Here is a 9052-nt window from a genome sequence, read left to right on the forward strand (position 1 = left end):
GATAAGGTTCTTCTGAAAGTGTCTCCTATGCGTGGGGTTATGAGATCTTAGAGCGGGTTGGAGAGGTTGCATATCGTCTGGCTTTACCAGCGGCGTTAGAGAGAGTGCATAATGTGTTTCATGTATCGCAGCTGCGGAAGTATGTGAGTGACCCGTCACATGTGTTAGAGGCAGAGAGCTTAGAGCTAGATGAGTCCTTATCATATCTTGAGGTACCTAAGTAGATTCTTGACCGGAAGGTTAGGAAGACTAGGAGTGGTGAGACAGTCTTGCTTAAGATCCTTTGGTCTAACCACGAGACTGAGGAAGCTACATGGGAGGCAGAGGATGCTATGATAGAGCGTTAACCTTTCCTTTTTTATCAGGTATGTATGGTTACGGGGACGTAACCTTGTTTCTTTTAGGGGGGCAGGAGATGATCGCAAAGAGTTTTTAAGAGTTTTTATACCCTTTTTATGTTGTGTCGGTATGGTTGTTGTCGTTGAGTCGGGTTGAGTTTGGTTAATAACATGTTTTTTGTTAAGTTTGTTTTGGTTGTTGAGTCGGGAGTGTTGTAGTCTGAGTCTTTGTCTTGTTGTGGTTTGAACTTCGGGGACGAAGTTCTTTTTAAGGAGGGAAGACTGTAATACTACGTATTTATGAGCCTCTGGGTACTCTATCGAGTAGGCCTTACTCTGTCGAGTAAGGGCGAGTTGTAGATTAAAATAGTTTCTGACCTGTTGGGTACTCGATCGAGTAACGTGGATACTCGATCGAGTAAGGGGGGCACTCGATCGAGTACCTTAGCTACTCGATCGAGTAGCCGGTTTACGGGGGATGATTTCTCGGGTTTTGTTAATAATGCGATTAAATATATAATAAGTTCCGTCATTGTTCTTAAACACTTTTTAAAACCTAATTACTGTGAAAAGAGAAACCAAACTACGTCATACGCTTTAATCGCATTGTTGGCAAATCCCGGAGCTTGTAAGGTCGGATTTTACCTTTCTTTATACCGTTGTGATCCTTGCATCGAGTGTAAGACCTATATACCGTTTTTATAGTATTTCTTTAAAGTTGGTTAAACCCTAATATTGGGATTTGGGGGTTTTGTTGTTTTGTATGATTGGTAGTGATTATATGTTTGTATGTTAGGAGGAGGATTCGTAGAGGAAGCGTTTTGATATCAGCTGTGAGATCGTCTGATTGTGTTGTGTTTCCAGGTAGTGTTTCCCTACTCAGTATTAGTCCCATGATGCATTGTTGGTGTTGTGTAATTGCTGATTATTGTCGTATTGGTTTTATCACGGTTGTTGATTGATTGTTGTTGATGGTTGTGATTGTTTGTCTCTGGTTCTCGAGATGCGTTCTCGGCTGAGTGGAGTCACTTGCGGGAGTGGCTTCACGCCCTAGTTTCGCCCTTCGTGGAACCCGCCACGGAAGGGGATGTGCACATTAATGGGACAGGGTTATCGCTCGGTATGATGAGCGGGGATTTGGTGGGTACGGCTGCGGTCCCCCACGCGGTGGGTGGTCGAGTGGACGATCGGTGACGGAGATTGATTGGAGTGGGTGATTGTGTGTGATTTGTTTGAGTGTGTTGTTTAATGTATCTTGTTGATTATATAATTGTGTGATTAGTATCGACCCCGTTTAATGTTTTAAAAATCGTGGTGATCCATTCGGGATGGTGAGCGATTATTGAGCGGTATGAGTCGAGTTCTTGGGATAGTAGGATGTGCCACACGGTCGATGATAGAAGTCTTTTTGTAGCTAGTAGTTTAATAAACATTTCGATTAGCTGATTAGACGAGTTGGTTTGAAACATGTATTCGTATTTTGGTTTTGGTTTTGAGATTGTAACCTTTCGCTAAAGTATTTCTATTTAAATGTTGTTTCACTATTGTTTATTTGATTATCATTGCCTCGGGTAACCAAGATGGTAGCATCCTTATACCTGGGTGGTCCTGGTAAGGCACTTGGAGTATGGGGGTGTTACACAATCCATATTGATAAACTACATTCTCAAGGAAGCATCACAATCCACTAAAGTAGAACAAGCAAGTAAAGATCATACCAAGCAAGTCAAAGAGCAAGTCGAATATGTCGAGGAGTTTGACTATAATGGGTATGAGGAGCTTGAGGAACAAGTCGAATATGCCATGGGGGTGGAATGTGTAATGGATGTGGAAGATGTCCCTAGTGAACCTTCAATGGTAGAAAGTGAGGTACAAACTTCAACTCTAAAACACCTTCCCCCAAATTTGAAGTATGCTTACCTTGATGAGTCTAAAACCAAACCTGTGATTGTAATGAAAAATTTGATGAGAATCAATTGGAAAGTTTGCTTGATGTGTTAAAAAAACATCAAAAGGTTATAGGTTATAGTCTAGATGATCTTAAGGGAATAAGCCCCAATTTTTGCATGTATAGAATTCATCTAGAAGAAGACCACATGCCTACCATTCAAGGCCAAAGGAGACTAAACCCCCAAAGGCAAGAAGTTGTAAAAACGGAGGTTATGAAATTACTTGATGAGGGAATCGTTTATCCTATATCGGATTCCTTGTGGGTTAGCCCCGTTCAAGTGGCACCTAAGAAAGGAGGTACCACGGTGGTAACAAATGATAAGAACGAGCTAATACCCACAAGGAAGATCACCGGTTGGCATATGTGTATCGATTATCGTAAATTGAATTCCGCAACAAGAATGGATCATTTCCCCTACCATTCATTGACCAAATGCTTGAGAGGCTTGCCTCTAACAAATTCTTTTGCTACCTTGACGGGTACTCGGGATTCTTTCAAATCCCGATACATCCGGATGACCAACACAAGACTACTTTCACATGTCCCTACGGTACATTTGCTTATAGGAGAATGCCATTCGGGCTATGTAATGCCCCCGCCACTTTCCAAATATGCATGATAAGTGTCTTTTCCGACTATTTAGAAACCATAATGGAGGTTTTTATGGATGATTTTAGCGTTTATGGAAAAGACTTTGATTCTTGTTTGCATAACCTTTCTCTTGTATCGCAAAAACGTGAAGATGTTAGCCTTGTCTTGAATTGGGAAAAGTGTCATTTTATGGTCAATGAAGGTATTGTTTTGGGTCATTTAATCTTGAAAAAGGGCATCGAAGTTGACAAGGCAAAAGTTGAGGTGATAGAAAAACTCCCACCTCCCGTGAATGTTAGAGGGGTGCGGAGCTTTCTCGGTCATCCGGGGTTCTATCGCCGTTTTATAAAAGATTTTTCCAAAATCGCGAAACCCCTTACTCAACTTTTGCTTAAGGATGCCCAATTCCAATTCACTAATGAGTGTGTTGAAGCGTTTGATAGAATCAAAGAGGCACTAATCTCCGCACCAATCATCCAACCAACAAATTGGGAACTACCATTTGAGATCATGTGCGATGCAAGTAACTACGCCGTTGGAGCGGTTCTTGGCCAACGGGTAGGAAAGGCTTTGCATGCTATGTATTACAAAAGCAAGACTCTTGATGCCGCCCAAGTAAACTATGACACCACGGAGACGGAACTTCTTACCATTGTCTATGCATTAGACAAATTCCGTTCTTATTTGCTTGGACCAAAAGTGATTGTTTTCACGGACCACCGTGCTCTTAGACATCTCTTGATAAAGAAAGAAACAAAACCAAGATTGTTGAGATGGATTTTGCTACTTCAAGAATTTGATTTGGAACTAAGGGATAAGAAGGGAGCCGAGAACGTGGTAGCGGATCACTAGTCAAGAATTCGATTCCATGATGATGAGGGAGAGACACCAATCAATGACTCTTTCCGCGATGATATTTTGATGGCCATCCATTCACAACTCGAGAAGCACACGACATCATGGTTCGCCGACTATGCTAATTACATTGTGGGAGGAGTTCTTCCCCCAAATTTGAAATACAATCAAAGAAAGAGATTCTTGTTTGAAGTGAAAAGATACTTTTGGGACGATCCCAATCTTTACAAGGAATGTAGTGATGGACTTTACCGAAGATGCATACCCCCAATGGGAAGTTCAAGGTGTTTTAGAGGGATGCCATTCATCACCATATAGGGGACATCATGGAGCACGAAGAACAATTGCTAAAGTCCTTCAATCGGGCTTCTTTTGGCCTACCATGTTTGAAGATGCTAGGAAATTTATCTCCATTGTGATCCTTGCCAAAGAACCGGAAACATTTCTTGGAGAAATGAGATGCCACAAAGAGGAATATTGGAGGTAGAAATTTTTGATGTATGGGGAATTGACTACCAAGGACCGTTTGTATCATCTCAGGGAAACAAGTACATTCTTGTAGCCGTCGATTATGTATCAAAGTGGGTAGAAGAAATTGCTACCCCAACCGATGACGCCAAAACGGTTACTAAACTTCTCCAGAAAGTAATCTTTCCAAGATTCGGAGTCCCTAGAGCAATTATTAGTGATGGAGGGACACATTTCCATGAAAAGAAGCTCACATCTCTTTTGACAAAGTATGGTGTTCAACATAGAGCCGGCTTGGGATACCATCCTCAAACAAGCGGTCAAGTTGAAGTTTCGAATAGAGAGATCAAGCAAATTCTAGAGAAGGTTGTTAACAAGACTCGTAAGGATTAGAGCATGAAGCTTGATGACACTCTTTGGGCTTATAGGACGGCCTATAAGACTCCCATATGAGCCTCCCCTTACAAGCTAGTCTATGGAAAGGCATGCCATTTGCCAATTGAGTTAGAATACAAAGCCTTTTGGGCAATCAAAGCTCTCAACCTTGATCTTTAGCTAAGTGGTCAAAAGAGGATATTGCAAATTCAAGAGTTGGAGGAATTCCGACTACACTCTTACGAAAATGCAAAGATCTACAAGGAAAGAACCAAGTTGCTTCACGACAAGAGAATCAAGCAAAAAGTCTTGCACAAGGGAGACAAAGTCCTTCTATTTAACTCCCGATATCGACTTTTTCCCAGAAAGTTAAATTCAAGATGGATGGGTCCCTATGTAATCACCGAAGTAGGAAAGTATGGAGACTTTGAGATAAAGTCGGAGGATGGAAACAAGTTCAAGGTCAACGGTCAAAGATTGAAACCATACTATGAAGGAGCATTCATAGGAGAAGTAGAGGTCATCTGCCTCGAGCCTCTCCCACCATGATAAGACCATCAAATAAGAGAGTTTGGTGGAGTCCTCTCTAAACCACCACTTGTAAATATACTAACCCTTCTTACTTGTATTTTATTACATTTGCATTTAATTTTCCTATAGCATGATTTTGGCATGAGAGTTAGTGAGGGAGTGCCACTAATCTTGTTTGATGAATGAAGGATGTGACGATTCAAGTGTGGGGGAAGCACCATTGCCAATGAATGAAATAAGGAGAAAGAAGAGCAAAAAGGAGGAATCCCCACGAGCAGACCTGAGCTCGTGGGAGCTGAACAAAATCCGAGCGTCTCCAGTGATGATCCGAGCATCCTTACATCGGGACGTGGGGGCTGGAAGGCCTCAAGATGTGGGAAAAAGTCCTGTAAGAGAATCTGCGCAAGCTTGCATCAGGACGCTCGTCCCCAACTTCAGGACGCTCATCCCACTATCGAGCCGCGGGTCCCGGGAAGTTCCATGTTTATGAAATTTCGCTGTAAGAAAATCTGCACGACCCAGGAAAAATCCGAGCGTCTCAGAAAGAATCCGCTCGAGCCGAGCTCAAGCTGCGCGTCTCAGTGTTGTTTTGCTGTTCCAGAATTTCCTGTAAGGAAATCCGCGCGTCCCGAGCCCGATCCGCGTGTCCCTACCTGCTCGTATTATTTCTCTACAAAACAGAAGACGCTCGTCCTGACTGCGATCCACGCGTCTCCCTCTCGTTTTTCTCTTCTACTTTCGACAAGCTTGCCCTTCCCTCACCCACAAATATTAAGACACCACATCCTCCTCTCCTCAATAAAACATAGAATCCTCTCCCAAATTCTCAAAACACACCAAAAACACCCAATTGCATCTCCAAAATAAAAATACCCAAAACCTAGGGTTTGAAGGGATCTCAATTGCAAAGATTAATCTTCATCTTAGACAAGAAAAATCTCAAGATCTATATTCAAGATGAGAACAAGAGTATCCCTACCAAAAGAAAGAAGAAGAACAAGGGTCATAGGAAGCTCTTCAACGTCACATCTCAACACATTGAGAAGAGAAAATGAAGAAATCATCGATCTTTCAAGGTTAAATGAGTTCTCAAACATCGAATTTGTCAATGACACTCAGCGAATCGTCTTTCACCGTCTGCTAGGCAAAAATATTCTTCCAACTAAGTTCATTTGCCATGAGACATTAAGGAAACTAGGGATATACCATCAAACCGAGGCACTCTTCGAATTATTTGGTCTTTTGACTATGTTCAACATGCATGAGCTTACATATCGACCATTAATCCTCAAATGCTTGAGTTTTCTGAAAATATCAACCTTAAATAAGACGATTTGTGTGGAATTCCGACTGGAGAACACAACAAGAATGATGACCCTTGTGGAATTTGCGGGTGTATTGGGACTTGATGTATCTCTTACTCGTTCCTCAAAACTTCGGAACTATAGCATTGGCGAGCCTTGACGGGATACGATTTCTCAATAATCAAAGAATGCTCGGCCTCTTATATCCAAAACCCCATCATCCGGCTCACCTACCGGTTTATAGCGAGCACTCTCATAGCCCGCCGCGATCCAGCGGTTGTGAACGTGTAATACTCCGTATTTATGGTCTTGGGGGTACTCTATCGAGTAGCCCTTACTCTGTCGAGTAAGGGTATGTTGCAGAATAAAATAGTTTCTGACCTGTTGGGCACTCGATCGAGTAGCTGGGGCACTCGATCGAGTAGAAGGTACTCGATCGAGTACCTTGGGTACTCGATCGAGTGTCCGGTTTATCGGGGGAGTTTTCTCGGGTTTTGTTAATTACGCGATTAAGGTATATAAACATATTCGTCATTGTTTTAAAACACTTTTGCCAAAACCTAAAACCTGTTTAAGAGAGAAAGCAGTCAGTCCTTCTTCCTAATCGCGTTCTTGACAATTCCCGGAGTTCAGACGGTCGGTTTGCATCGTAGTTCGTGTCGTTGGATTCCTTGCGTCGAGGGTAAGCTTTTAACATAAGTTTTATAATGTTTTGTTAAGATTGGTGAAACCCTAATTTAGGATTTGGGGGTTTTATGAATAGTAAGTAATTGGTAGTCTTTATGTGTTATGTGTTAGGAGGAGAATTCATAGAAGAGGCGTTTTGAGGCAGTTTGTAGATACCGTCTGCGTGTTGTGCTTTCCGGGTAGGATTTCCTACTCAGTATTAGTCCCATAATGGGATCTTGGTGATGTGTTGTAATTAGTTGTTTGATATGATGATTGTAATTGTGATTGTGATTGTGGTTGTGTTTGTTGATGGCTCTCGAGATGCGTTCTCGGCTGAGTGGGGTCACTTGCGGGAGTGATCTCACGCCCTAGTTTCGCCCTTAGTGGAACCCGCCACGAAAGGGGATGTGCACATTAATGGACGGGGTTATCGCTCGTACGATGAGCGGGGCTTAGGTGGGAACGGCTGCGGTCCCCCATGGCGAGGGTGGGTCAGTGGACGATCGTGATTGAGACGGTTGGTTGGATGTGTGTGTGTGTGTGTGCGGCGGATTCAGTGTCTGTTTGTCTTATTCTTTGTTATCTATATTGATTGTGTGATTAGTACCGACCCGGTGTTGTTTTGTAAACTGCGGTGATCCATTCGGGGATGGTGAGCAGATATTGAGCGAGTATTGAGATGAAATCTTGGGATAGCTGGGATGCCACGACATGATGATAGGAGTCTTCTGCTGTAGCCTTAGTTTATTTTACATTTCAGTTAGAACAGTCATTTGAGAATCTTGTATCGTACTTTGGTTTGGTTTTGAGGATTGTATTTATTCATTAAAGTATTTATAATAAATGTTGTTTCCGTTTTGTCTATTTGATTATCATACCTCGGGCGACCGAGATGGTGATGTCTTCATACCTGAGTGGTCCTGGTAAGGCGCTCGGAGTATGGGGGTGTTACAAATGGTATCAGAGCGACGATCCTGAAACCTGTAACCAATGAACTTAATGAACATAGAGAGTCAATTAAAATGAACCCGGGGTAAAGGTTGTAGGAGCTAGTGCAAAGGCTTGGGAGACGTCCTAAAGTCGCAAGGGGTCGCCCTACAACTTTGAACCGGTCACGGGGGAAAGTGTTTGTTGAATATATGTGTGCTTAGTTAACTTGTTAACAATGTGATGAATGTGTGATTGTTGAATGTTGAAGGAGAAGTTGAGAATGTGAAAGAAGAGTAATGTATGATTGGAATAACATGTTGAGTGTTTACGATGTGGCTTTCATAGCATGATGAATTGATTTTGTTGATAAGTAGAATAGATGCGTAGCATATAATTTATGATATCATGTGATTTATAAAGTTAGCATGTTAGTATATGACGTAACATGCGGGTAGCCTTTACGTATTAGTGGTACTTGATCGAGTGAGACTAACTCGATCGGGTGGGTTTCTGGCGATTTAGAGTCCAGAATCGCGTTTTGGGGCACTCGATCGAGTAGCTAGGGGTACTCGATCGAGTAGCCTAGATACTCGATCGAGTGGGTTAGAGATCAGAAGGTCTGTTTGGTTCTGGAGTTTGGGTACTCGATCGAGTACATGGGGGCACTCGATCGAGTAGCCAGTTACTCGATCGAGTGGGTTTGGATACTCGATCGAGTAGGTTCTGGGCAGTGTGTTTTCGTGTTTTGAGGTTTAGTACGCGTGTTTATGTTTATCCCTTTCGTATATAGCTTCAAGATGCCGCCCAAGAGAAATGCTTTGTACGCGAGAGCTGAGCTTATGACCACTGATGACATCGTCAAGATGTTGGAACACCAGGACGCTCTTACTGAGACCCTGAAGAGAGTGAATGAGGACAAGGATAAGAGTAAGGAGAAGGAGGTTGACCATGCTAAAGTCAGCCTCTATATTGCGAGGTTTAACCCGAAAGAATACAAGGGGGTTGAGGAGCCTAACCGTCTTGATAGTTGGCTGAGGGAG

This window comes from Silene latifolia, chromosome 4 (assembly GCF_048544455.1).
Source record: "Silene latifolia isolate original U9 population chromosome 4, ASM4854445v1, whole genome shotgun sequence".
In the NCBI taxonomy this organism is placed as follows: domain Eukaryota; kingdom Viridiplantae; phylum Streptophyta; class Magnoliopsida; order Caryophyllales; family Caryophyllaceae; genus Silene; species Silene latifolia.